The sequence below is a fragment of the Oncorhynchus nerka genome, linkage group LG9b (genome assembly GCF_034236695.1).
Source record: "Oncorhynchus nerka isolate Pitt River linkage group LG9b, Oner_Uvic_2.0, whole genome shotgun sequence".
Taxonomy (NCBI): Eukaryota; Metazoa; Chordata; class Actinopteri; order Salmoniformes; family Salmonidae; genus Oncorhynchus; species Oncorhynchus nerka.
Window position 1 is genome coordinate 5297888 of NC_088424.1, and position 14095 is coordinate 5311982.

The window sequence follows — 14095 nt, forward strand, 5'->3', positions numbered from 1 at the left end:
ACATAATTGGGCAATATTTGGTTGAGACCCTATAATTCATCCACTCAGAAAGACAGTCAAAAGTTAGGTTGAATTTCCAAAGTGTCATTACTATGCTTTCAGCCATCTAAAAAAAAGCCCAACCAAATTCCAATGGCAAAACAAAGTCTGATTTTTGGTTGAGTTGTCACCCAAATGTCTATCACTGCGCTTTCAACCGTTTAAAAGCACAGCAAAGTTGAAATGGGGATACAATGTCAGACATTTTGTTTATTTATACGAGACGAATGTATTGTCACTGTGCTTCATCTAATAGCGGAACCAAATAACCTGGATTGCAGTCGAGACATTAAAGGTACAGTGCCTATAGAACGTCTCTGGATTGCTTCACATTTGAATATGATACCAAGTGGAATTGAAATTGATTTAAATGTAATAAAAAAAATGTTTCACCCCCCCTGAGTCAATACCAGTGGCGGTTCGTGCCGTTTATGATGAGGGAGGACGATTTTCTTTTTTCATGAATATGGCCTTATTTCTATTACAGCATATTGGATTCACCCAGCTCAATGTAACATCAATAGGTTTAGCCTACTATGAGGTTGCTACAACCTAGTCTATGAATCAAAGTTTACAATGTAGGTGCACACAGGTCGAGAGAAAAAGTTGAGGTGACATACGGTGACACGTTCAATTACGCCTTGCACACTCTTGCCTGCATCTGGCTGACCTACAGCAGGGTGTAATCATAATCCCTTCGCTTGTGGCCTTCAATGCACAACAAACTCGCTGTATGTGACCAGGCGATTAAAATCTTTCCAAGCCAAACCATATCATAACCGCGACACACAGCCTACATCGTTGTCCCCATATTAGCTAAAATAACGTCCTAGTCAGCATAGCTAATATAACTAATGTGTTAGTAAACCCTCTACAATCATGCAGTAACGTTACAGTGCATAGTCAGTAAGCAGTTAGACAGGCGGGCCACGGTGGTAATAACTTAATAAAACCAAAAGCTTACCTTGACTTGGAAGAGTTCCAGTGTTGTGTTGGATAGTCATAGCCAGCTAGCTAACATAGCATCCCTATGTTTGAGCCGGATGTTTGAGTGTGCTAAATAAGTTAGCTGCATTTGCTAGCTAAATAAGTGAAACCGAAGTGAAAAGCTCTTGCTTCTCCTTCATTTTTGAAGAAATTAATTTCAACTATTGTCTATCTCTTTGAGTCAACTACGCATCACATGTTATGCACTGCAGTGCTAGCTAGCTGTAGCTTATGCTTTCAGTATTAGATTAATTCTCTGATCCTTTGATTGGGTGGGCAAAATGTCAGTTCATGCTGCAAGAGCTCTGATAGGTTGGAGGATGTCCTCCAGAAGTTGTCATAATTACTGTGTAAGTCTATGGAAGGGGGTGAGAACCAAGAGCATCCTAGGTTTTGTATTGAAGTCAATGTACCAAGAGGACTGAAGCTAGCTGTCCTCCAGCTACACCATGGTGCTACCCTACAGAGTGCTGTTGAGGCTACTGTAGACCTTCATTGCAAAACAATGTTTTTTAATCTATTATTTGGTGACGTGAATATATTTTTATAGTTGTATCTAAAAATCATAACTTTTTAAATGTTTTACTATATTTATTTTTATGAAATTCACTGATGATGATGGTCTTCCCCTTCCTCCTCTGAGGAGCCTCCACTGGCCAATACTAGTTAGAAACACATTTGGCAGCGATTACAGCTGTGAGTCTTGGGTAAGTCTCATAAGAGCTTTGCACACCTGTATTGTTCAATATTTGCCCACTATTCTTTACAAAATTCTTCCAGCTCTGTCAAGGTGTTGGGGGATCATGGCTAGACAGCCATTTTCAAGTCTTGTCATGGATTTAAGTCAAATCTGTAACTTTGCCACTCAGGAACATTCACTGTCCTCTTGGTTAGCAACTCCAGATTGTAGATTTGGCTTTGTGTGCTAGGTTTTTGTCCTGCTTAAAAGTGCATTTCTCTCAGCGTCTGGTGTAAAGCAGACTGAACCATGTTTTCTTCCAGGATGTCGCCTGTGCTGAGCTTACATCCCGTTTCTTTTCAAGCATACCCATACCATGATGCAGCCACCACCATGATTGAAAATAAGGAGGCAGTTACTCAGTGTGTGTTGGATTTGCACCAAACATAAGGCTTTGCATTTAGGCCACAAAGTGTATTCCTATGCAGTGTTTTTTTTGTCAGTGTTACATTAGTGGCTTGTTGCATTACATATGCATGTTTTGTATATTTGTATTCGTATTTTTACTCTGTTATATAGGTCATTATTGTGGAGTCACTACAATGTTGTTGATCCATCCTCACTTTTCTCCCGTCACAGCCATTGAATTCTGTAGCTGTTTTAAATGGTCTCATGGTGACATCTCTAAGCAGTTGTCTTCCTTTCCTGCAGCTCAGTTCAGAAGGACGACTGCATCTTTGATGTGTCTGTGTGGTTTAATACATCATCCATAGCATAAGTATTAACTTTAACATGCTTAAAGATATTTTTTTTTACTTTTACCTTTATTTAATTAGGCAAGTCAGTTAAGAACAAATTCTTATTTACAACGACGGCCTAGGAACAGTGGGTTAACTGCCTTGTTCAGGGGCAGAACGACAGATTTTGTACCTTGTCAGCTCAGGGATTCGATCTAGCAACTTTCGGTTACTGGCCCAACACTCTAACCATTAGGCTATTTGTTATTGTTACCCATCTACCAATCACTGCCCTTCTTTATGAGGGAAAAATCTCCCTGGTCTTTGAAGTTGAATCTGTGCTTGAAATTCAATACTTGACTGTGGAAAAGGTAGTCATTCAAAAATCATGTCAACCGTATTTCACACAGAGTCCATATACAGTGGGGAGAACAAGTATTTGATACACTGCCGATTTTGCAGGTTTTCCTACTTACAAAGCATGTAGAGATCTGTAATTTGATCATAGGTACACTTCAACTGTGAGAGACGGAATCTAAAACAAAAATCCAGAAAATCACATTGTAGGATTTTTAAGTAATTAATTTGCATTTTATTGCATGACATAAGTATTTGATACATCAGAAAAGCAGAACTTAATATTTGGTACAGAAACCTTTGTTTGTAATTACAGAGATCATAAGTTTCCTGTAGTTCTTGACCAGGTTTGCACACACTGCAGCAGGGATTTCGGCCCACTCCTCCATACAGACCTTCTCCAGATCCTTCAGGTTTCAGGGCTGTCGCTGGGCAATACGGACTTACAGCTCCCTCCAAAGATTTTCTATTGGGTTCAGGTCTGGAGACTGGCTAGGCCACTCCAGGACCTTGAGATGCTTCTCACGAAGCCACTCCTTAGTCGCCCTGGCTGTGTGTTTCGGGTCATTGTCATGCTGGAAGACCCAGCCACGACCCATCTTCAATGCTCTTACTGAGGGAAGGAGGTTGTTGGCCAAGATCTCGCGATACATGGCCCCATCCATCCTCCCCTCAATACGGTGCAGTCATCCTGTCCCCTTTGCAGGAAAGCATCCCCAAAGAATGATGTTTCCACCTCCATGCTTCACGGTTGGGATGGTGTTTTTGGGGTTGTACTCATCCTTCTTCTTCCTCCAAACACGGCGAGTGGAGTTTAGACCAAAAAGCTCTATTTTGGTCTCATCAGACCACATGACCTTCTCCCAGTCCTCCTCTGGATCATCCAGATGGTCATTGGCAAACTTCAGACGGGCCTGGACATGCGCTGGCTTGAGCAGGGGGACCTTGCGTGCGCTGCAGGATTTTAATCCATGACGGCGTAGTGTGTTACTAATGGTTTTCTTTGAGACTGTGGTCCCAGCTCTCTTCAGGTCATTGACCAGGTCCTGCTTTGTAGTTCTGGGCTGATCCCTCACCTTCCTCATGATCATTGATGCCCCACGAGGTGAGATCTTGCATGGATTCCCAGACCGAGGGTGATTGACCGTCATCTTGAAATTCTTCCATTTTCTAATAATTGCTCCAACAGTTGTTGCCTTCTCACCAAGCTGCTTTCCTATTGTCCTGTAGCCCATTCCAGCCTTGTGCAGGTCTACAGATGGAGATGGAGATGTGGATACAACATATCAATTGTTAATTTGCAGACACACTGGAATTAAAGCCAGACTATGTCAGTGGCGCTGTTCTAACTTCCCAAGCAGAAGATACATCTCCTTCAAATGTTGATATATGGTTGCATCAGGGTAGATCAACTGCCCCCTCACTTACAGAGAGTCACAGAAGTTCAAAGCTGACCATGGTACTGCCAGGCATTGTAAGCAGATAACAGGATCCCCCATTATAGCTAATGGACCAATGGCAACCTTCGTGGTCAATCTTCATGTAAATAATTGCTTCTAACACACCAGAAGTATATCCTTGAACCGATTATTTTAAAATATCACAGAGAAGAGTTGCTAATGGCAGCCTGCAGTACCCTGGTCGACCTTCAACTTGAGTTAATCAATGAGAGGGGGCAGCAATAAGCTAGCCTGCAACGTCACCTCCTGGAGTAGCTCAAACTGGGCATCTTATTCTCCATGAGACGCCATCTTAACCGACTTCATTTGACTTCAATGCGCTACTTCTTCACATACAGTAGGAATGAATAGTGTCACGTGATTGATGGCTTTGTCCATTCATATATACAGTCACTGGGTTGCGTTGACAACCAAACACAATTGAATATGACTAAATATCCTTACATTTCAAATCAACCAGATCTTGAAACACATCTATTACTTATTTGTACTTGAATCTGGGAATTAATTGAAACAATAGCTGTTGAAGACTTAGCAGAATCTAATAGCATCATTGATGATATAGGAGTGATAAAGTATGGTCACATTTCATTTGCTCTGTTAAACCTACCCTTTGGAATGATTTCGATAGCAACAGTGAATCTATTTAGTTTTTAAGTACAGATTTCTCAACAATTGTTCTCACGATAGCACATTGGTAATATTTACATTTACATTTACATTTAAGTCATTTAGCAGACGCTCTTATCCAGAGCGACTTACAAATTGGTGCGTTCACCTTAAGACATCCAGTGGAACAGCCACTTTACTATAGTGCATCTAAATCTTTTAAGGGGGGTGAGAAGGATTACTTTATCCTATCCTAGGTATTCCTGAAAGAGGTGGGGTTTCAGGTGTCTCCGAAAGGTGGTGATTGACTCCGCTGTCCTGGCGTCGTGAGGGAGTTTGTTCCACCATTGGGGGGCCAGAGCAGCGAACAGTTTTGACTGGGCTGCGCGGGAACTGTACTTCCTCAGTGGTAGGGAGGCGAGCAGGCCAGAGGTGGATGAACGCAGTGCCCTTGTTTGGGTGTAGGGCCTGATCAGAGCCTGGAGGTACTGAGGTGCCGTTCCCCTCACAGCTCCGTAGGCAAGCACCATGGTCTTGTAGCGGATGCGAGCTTCAACTGGAAGCCAGTGGGAGAGAGCGGAGGAGCGGGGTGACGTGAGAGAACTTGGGAAGGTTGAACACCAGACGGGCTGCGGCGTTCTGGATGAGTTGTAGGGGTTTAATGGCACAGGCAGGGAGCCCAGCCAACAGCGAGTTGCAGTAATCCAGACGGGAGATGACAAGTGCCTGGATTAGGACCTGCGCTGCTTCCTGTGTGAGGCAGGGTCGTACTCTGCGGATGTTGTAGAGCATGAACCTACAAGAACGGGCCACCGCCATGATGTTAGTTGAGAACGACAGGGTGTTGTCCAGGATCACGCCAAGGTTCTTAGCGCTCTGGGAGGAGGACACAATGGAGTTGTCAACCGTGATGGCGAGATCATGGAACGGGCAGTCCTTCCCCGGGAGGACGAGCAGCTCCGTCTTGCCGAGGTTCAGCTTGAGGTGGTGATCCGTCATCCACACTGATATGTCTGCCAGACATGCAGAGATGCGATTCGCCACCTGGTCATCAGAAGGGGAAAGGAGAAGATTAATTGTGTGTCGTCTGCATAGCAATGATAGGAGAGACCATGTGAGGTTATGACAGAGCCAAGTGACTTGGTGTATAGCGAGAATAGGAGAGGGCCTAGAACAGAGCCCTGGGGACGCCAGTGGTGAGAGCGCGTGGTGAGGAGACAGATTCTCGCCACGCCACCTGGTAGGAGCGACCTGTCAGGTAGGACGCAATCCAAGCGTGGGCCGCGCCGGAGATGCCCAACTCGGAGAGGGTGGAGAGGAGGATCTGATGGTTCACAGTATCGAAGGCAGCCGATAGGTCTAGAAGGATGAGAGCAGAGGAGAGAGAGTTAGCTTTAGCAGTGCGGAGGGCCTCCGTGATACAGAGAAGAGCAGTCTCAGTTGAATGACTAGTCTTGAAACCAGACTGATTTGGATCAAGAAGGTCATTCTGAGAGAGGTAGCGGGAGAGCTGGCCAAGGACGGCACGTTCAAGAGTTTTGGAGAGAAAAGAAAGAAGGGATACTGGTCTGTAGTTGTTGACATCGGAGGGATCGAGTGTAGGTTTTTTCAGAAGGGGTGCAACTCTCGCTCTCTTGAAGACAGAAGGGACGTAGCCAGCGGTCAGGGATGAGTTGATGAGCGATATTTAGTGACAAATATCATTGTTAAGCTTGGTTAAGACACTGGATGGGTGGCCAAAGGGTAGCAGATAAACTCTCCAGTAGGAGGTGCTGTTTAGACTATTATTTTATGATAGTAGATATAACATTGAAGATCTGACATTGTTTTAAAGGATCCCCCCCAGAGCAAGTTGCTGCCAATATTTCTACGTTTTTCCCCAAATTTGTCCTAGAGAGGAAATGCACGTTTAGGTTCCACCTCCAAAGAATGATGAAATCTACTTATACATATTCATGAATTGGGTGTGGGAAATTCCACATGGAGTTGATAAACATCAACAAATAGGGCTAGCACGCCTATCTTATCTTGCTAGCTAGCTATCTTGCCAACCTTATCTAGCTAGCTAATGTTATCTGCTGTTGCTGTTTTTTTAAACTACACTGTATTCAAAAGATTAGCCAGCTGGCTCTATGGCTGGTTCTACAGCTGAATTCGTCAGCAAGTTTAGGCATCTTCCAGAAATTTCCGCCGTGAGTCTGCCATAGAAATAGTTAGTAAGAATTAAAGGAAGCTCCAGTAATATGGATCACTATTGAAAGATAGCTGATATGCGTTTTTCTTAAAAGGAAGTAAAAAAGTACAAATTATCCTATCGATTATGATCATTTTCCATTAAAAAATTAAGTGGATGTGCAAAACCATACATTTGCAACCTCTATTGCGCCATGTCTCAGGCACCCAAGTGGGCACAAGGCTGTTTGTCTCATCTCAGTTGTGAAGAGGAAAAAAACTTTGCAGCTGTTTCTGATTCATAAACAATGTCATGCTGGTGGGTGGTAACATTCATATAAAATCATTTGTATGTCATATCACAGGAAAAGACACAGCATTAATACAGATTTGGGAAGTTCGGATTTGTCACCAAATATATCACACTTTGACAAAACACGATGACTGCATTCGGAAAGCATTCAGAACCCTTCACTTTTTCCACATTTTGTTACATTACAGTTCCAAAATGGATTAATTAAAACAAAAATTCTAATCAATCTACAAAATACCCCATAATGACAAAGCAAAAAAGAATTAAAAAAAACAGAAATACCTTATTTACATAAGTATTCAGACACTTTGCTATGAGACTCGAAATAGAGCTCAGGTGCATCCTGTTCCCATTTATCATCCTTGAGTTGTTTCTACAACTTGATTGGAGTCCACCTGTGGTTCATTCAATTGATTGGACATGATTTGGAAAGGCACACTCCTGCCTATATAAGGTCCCACAGTTGACAGTGCATATCAGAGTAAAAACAAGGCCAAGAGTTTGAAGGAATTGTCCGTAGAGCTCCGAGACAGGATTGTGTTGAGGCACAGATCTGGGGAAGGGTACCAAAAAATGTCTGCAGCATTGAAGGTCCCCAAGAACACAGTGGCGTCCATCATTCAACCACCAAGACTTTTCCTAGAGCTGGACGCCCAGGCAATCTGAGTAATTGGGGGAGAAGGGCCTTGGTCAGAGAGGTGACTAAAAAACAATGGTCACTCTGACAGAGCTCCAGAGTTCCTCTGTGGAGATGGGAAAACCTTCCAGAAAGACAACCATCTCTGCAGCACTCCACCAATCAGGCCTTGATGTTAGAGTGGCCAGACGGAAGCCACTCCTCAGCAAAAGGCACATGACAGCCCGCTTGGAGTTTGCCAAAAGGCACCTAAAGGACTCTCAGACCATGAGAAAAACAACATTCTCAAGATTGAACTCTTTGGCCTGAATGCCAAGCGTCACGTCTGGAGGAAACCAGGCACCGCTCATCACCTGGCCAATACCATCCATCCGGTGAAGCATGGTGGTGGAAGCATCATGCTGTGGGGATGTTTTTCAGAGGCAGGGACTGGGAGACTAGTCAAGATTGAGGGAAAGATTAACGGAGCAAAGTACAGAGAGATCCTTGATGAAAACGTGCTCCAGTGCGCTCAGGACCTCAGACTGGGGTAAAGGTTCACCTTCCAACAGGACAATGACCCTAAGCTCATGACAGGAAGGAGTGGCTTCGGAAAGAGTCTCTGTTTGCCCTTGAGTGTCCCAGCCAGAGCCCGATCGAACATCTCTGAAGAGACTTGAAAATATCTATGCAGTGACGTTTCCCAACCTGACAGAGCTTGAGAGGATCTGCCTAGGAGAATGGGAGAAACTCCCCAAATACAGGTATGCCAAGCCTGTAGAGTCATACCCAAGAAGACTTGAGGCTGTAATCGCTGCCAAAGGTGCTTCAACAAAATACAGAGTAAAGTGTCTGAATACTTATGTAAATGTGACGGTTTTTTTTGTTGTAACTTTGCTAACATTGAAAAAAACGTTTTTTTCCTTGTCATTATGAGGTATTTTGTGTAGATTGATAAGGGGATAAAACGATTTCATCCATTTTAGAATAAGGCTGTATCGTAACAAAATGTAGAGAAAGAGAAGGGGTTTGAATACTTTCCGAATGCAGTGTATTGACTTAAATCATGGTGCAACATCATGGTAAGCTCTGGCCACCATCTTTCAGCTCCATCTTTCAGCTCCATCTTTCAGCTCCATCTTTCAGCTCGAAAAGTTTTACTGTTGTGGGCGTTTAAAGATACAAATTCAACATATTTTGTAAAAGGTTTGTCTGTTTGTCTGTGGGTTCTGACTTGACTTGAAATTAGTGTCGACAGCTCTGTATCTATGGGTCGGTTGCGCAACTATGGATCGGTTATGGATCAGATGGAACTGAATGAACAACTCAGGATACACAGAGGTCAACATGAAGTCATGGCGTTTGACATCCTTGCTCACTAGAGTTAGTCAAAACTATAGAACGGTCTGGCTTGTTTTCCACATGAATATCTGGGTACTCATAATGACACCCTCTCACACACACACACACCCACAGGGCACATTGAGGCACGTAAGTGAACCATACCCCAGCACGTTCTCTGTCATTGTCCTGTACTCAGACACCTTATTGTGGTGTACAGATGAGCGCTATGAAAGCTGGGTCATGGTCAGTAGGGCAACCCTGTAGAAAAACATTTTGCAACGGAAAACAAAAATCGTAGTTCTTATTGGCAAGTTCAAGTAGTACCTTCCCGTTTCCCTCAGGTTCAGAACATTGTCAAATAAAATAAAATGTTATTTGTCACGTACACTGTTCAAGGCAGGTATAAAAGGTGCAGTGAAATGCTTATTTTTATTTATTTAACCAGGTAGGCAAGTTGAGAAAAAGTTCTCATTTACAATTGCGACCTGGCCAAGATAAAGCAAAGCAGTTCGACAGATACAACGACACAGAGTTACACATGGAGTAAAACAAACATAAAGTCAATGATACAGTATAAACAAGTCTATATACAATGTGAGCAAATGAGGTGAGAAGGGAGGTAAAGGCAAAAAAGGCCATGGTGTCAAAGTAAATACAATATAGCAAGTGGAATGATAGTTTTGCAATGGAAGAATGTGCAAAGTAGAAATAAAAATAATGGGGTGCAAAGGAGCAAAATAAATAAATTAATTAAATACAGTTGGGAAAGAGGTAGTTGTTTGGGCTAAATTATAGGTGGGCTATGTACAGGTGCAGTAATCTGTAAGATGCTCTGACAGTTGGTGCTTAAAGCTAGTGAGGGAGATAAGTGTTTCCAGTTTCAGAGATTTTTGTAGTTCGTTCCAGTCATTGGCAGCAGAGAACTGGAAGGAGAGGCGGCCAAAGAAAGAATTGGTTTTGGGGGTGACTAGAGAGATATACCTGCTGGAGCGTGTGCTACAGGTGGGAGAAGCTATGGTGACCAGCGAGCTGAGATAAGGGGGACTTTACCTAGCAGGGTCTTGTAGATGACATGGGGCCAGTGGGTTTGGCGACGAGTATGAAGCGAGGGCCAGCCAACGAGAGCGTACAGGTCGCAATGGTGGGTAGTATATGGGGCTTTGGTGACAAAACGGATTGCACTGTGATAGACTGCATCCAATTTGTTGAGTAGGGTATTGGAGGCTATTTTGTAAATGACATCGCCAAAGTCGAGGATTGGTAGGATGGTCAGTTTTACAAGGGTATGTTTGGCAGCATGAGTGAAGGATGCTTTGTTGTGAAATAGGAAGCCAATTCTAGATATAATTTTGGATTGGAGATGTTTGATATGGGTCTGGAAGGAGAGTTTACAGTCTAACCAGACACCTAAGTATTTGTAGTTGTCCACGTATTCTAAGTCAGAGCCGTCCAGAGTAGTGATGTTGGACAGGCGGGTAGGTGCAGGTAGCGATCGGTTGAAGAGCATGCATTTAGTTTTACTTGTATTTAAGAGCAGTTGGAGGCCACAGAAGGAGAGTTGTATGGCATTGAAGCTTGCCTGGAGGGTTGTTAACACAGTGTCCAAAGAAGGGCCGGAAGTATACAGAATGATGTCGTCTGCGTAGAGGTGGATCAGAGACTCACCAGCAGCAAGAGCGACCTCATTGATGTATATAGAGAAGAGAGTCGGTCCAAGAATTGAACCCTGTGGCACCCCCATGGAGACTGCCAGAGGTCCGGACAGCAGACCCTCCGATTTGACACACTGAAATCTATCAGAGAAGTAGTTGGTGAACCAGGCGAGGCAATCATTTGAGAAACCAAGGCTGTCGAGTATGCCGATGAGGATGTGGTGATTGACAGAGTCGAAAGCCTTGGCCAGATCAATGAATACGGCTGCACAGTAATGTTTCTTATCGATGGCGGTTAAAGATATCATTTAGGACCTTGAGTGTGGCTGAGGTGCACCCATGACCAGCTCTGAAACCAGATTGCATAGCAGAGAAGGTATGGTGAGATTCGAAATGGTCGGTAATCTGTTTGTTGACATGGCTTTCGAAGACCTTAGAAAGGCATGGTAGGATAGATATAGGTCTGTAGCAGTTTGGGTCAAGAGTGTCCCCCCCTTTGAAGAGGGGGATGACCGCAGCTGCTTTCCAATCTTTGGGAATCTCAGACGACACGAAAGAGAGGTTGAAAAGGCTAGTAATAGGGGTGGCAACAATTTCGGCAGATAATTTTAGAAAGAAAGGGTCCAGATTGTCTAGCCCGGCTGATTTGTAGGGGTCCAGATTTTTCAGCTCTTTCAGAACATCAGCTGAATGGATTTGGGAGGAGAAATGGGGAAGGCTTGGGCGAGTTGCTGTTGGGGGTGCAGTGCTGTTGACCAGGGTAGGAGTAGCCAGGTGGAAAGCATGGCCAGCCGTAGAAAAATGCTTATTGAAATTCTCAATTATGGTGGATTTATCAGTGGTGACAGTGTTTCCTATCTTCAGTGCAGTGGGCAGCTGGGAGGAGGTGTTCTTATTCTCCATGGACTTTACAGTGTCCCAGAACTTTTTTGAGTTAGTGTTGCAGGAAGCAAATTTCTGCTTGAAAAAGCTAGCCTTGGCTTTTCTAACTGCCTGTGTATAGCTTCCCTGAACAGCTGCATATCACGGGGGCTGTTCGATGTTAATGCAGAACGCCATAGGATGTTTTTGTGTTGGTTAAGGGCAGTCAGGTCTGGGGAGAACCATGGGCTATATCTGTTCCTGGTTCTAAATTTCTTGAATGGGGCATGTTTATTTAAGATGGTTAGGAAGGCATTTAAAAAAAATATCCAGGCATCCTCTACTGATGGGATGAGATCAATATCCTTCCAGGATACCCCGGGCAGGTCGATTAGAAAGGCCTGCTCACTGAAGTGTTTCAGGTAGCGTTTTACAGTGATGAGTGGAGGTCGTTTGACCGTTGACCCATTACGGATGCCGGCAATGAGGCAGTGATCGCTGAGATCTTGGTTGAAGACAGCAGAGGTGTATTTAGAGGGGAAGTTGGTTAGGATGATATCTATGAGGGTGCCCATGTTCAAGGCTTTGGGGGGGTACCTGGTAGGTTCATTGATAATTTGTGTGAGATTGAGGGCATCAAGTTTAGATTGTAGGATGGCTGGGGTGTTAAGCATGTTCCGGTTTAGGTCGCCTAGCAGAACTAGCTCTGAAGATAGATGGGGGGCAATCAGTTCACATATGGTGTCCAGAGCACAGCTGGGGGCAGAGGGTGGTCTATAGCAGGCGGCAACGGTGAGAGACTTGTTTTTAGAAAGGTGGATTTTTAAAAGTAGAAGTTCAAATTGTTTGGGTACAGACCTGGATAGTAGGACAAAACTCTGCAGGCTATCTTTGCAGTAGATTGCAACACCGCCCCCTTTGGCAGTTCTATCTTGTCTGAAAATGTTGTAGTTTGGAATTAAAATTTCTGAATTTTTGGTGGTCTTCCTAAGCCAGGATTCAGACACAGCTAGAACATCCGGGTTGGCAGAGTGTGCTAAAGCAGTGAATAGAACAAACTTAGGGAGGAGGCTTCTAATGTTAACATGCATGAAACCAAGGCTATTACGGTTACAGAAGTCATCAAAAGAGAGCGCCTGGGGAATAGGAGTGGAGCTAGGCACTGCAGGGCCTGGATTCACCTCTACATCGCCAGAGGAACATAGGAGGAGAAGAATAAGGGTTCGGCTAAAAGCAATAAGAATTGGTCGTCTGGAACAGAGAGTAAAAGGAGGTTTCTGGGGGCGATAAAATAGCATCAAGGTATAATGTACAGACAAAGGTATGGTAGGATGTGAATACAGTGGAGGTAAACCTAGGTATTGAGTGATGAAGAGAGAGATATTGTCTCTAGAAACATCATTGAAACCAGGAGATGTCATAGCATGTGTGGGTGGTGGAACTAATACATTGGATAAGGTATAGTGAGCAGGACTAGAGGCTCTACAGTGAAATAAGACAATAAACACTAACCAGAACAGCAATGGACAAGACATATTGACATTAAGGAGAGGCATCCTTAGTCGAGTGATCAAAAGGGTCCAGTGAGTGGAGAGTTTGGTTGGGGGTCACGGCGATTTAAACAGCTAGCCAGGCCATCGGTAGCAAGCTAGCATAGGATGGAGGTCTGTTGTTAGCCACCTCTTGCGTTCCGTCAGTAGATTAGTGAGGTTCCGTGTGGTAGAGGGGATTAATCCAAATCACACAAAAAAAAAAAAATAAAAAAATAAAATAAACTTTAGATATAGTTATAGAGGCCCAAGAAGAAACATAATAATAATAAAAATAAATAAATTGTCCGATTGTCTATTCTGAGAGCAGCCGGTAAGACAGCTAACGGTTAGCAGGCCGCAGATGGGCGTCCAGGTAACGACGCGACGGAGGAGCCAGCCGGATCTCCTTCGGGTAGATAACGTCGGCAGTCCAGTTGTGAAGGCCCGGTGGGGCTCCGCGTAGGCAGTAAAACGGGTCCGGATAGGTGACTGCAGCCCAGGAGTGATTGATGGAACTCAGGAGTGATTGACGGAGCTGGCTAGCTCCGGAGTAATTGATGTTTGCTCCGGAATCGACGAAAGCAGATAGTCACACGGATAGCAGTTGAAATCCAGGGACATGGAGAGAAAAATTGGTCCGGTATGTTCCGTTCCGAGCCGCGTTGCGCCGTACAAAACTGGCGATAGATTTTCGATAGCTGATGACCACAAACCGTGGTTAGCTGAATACTAACGAT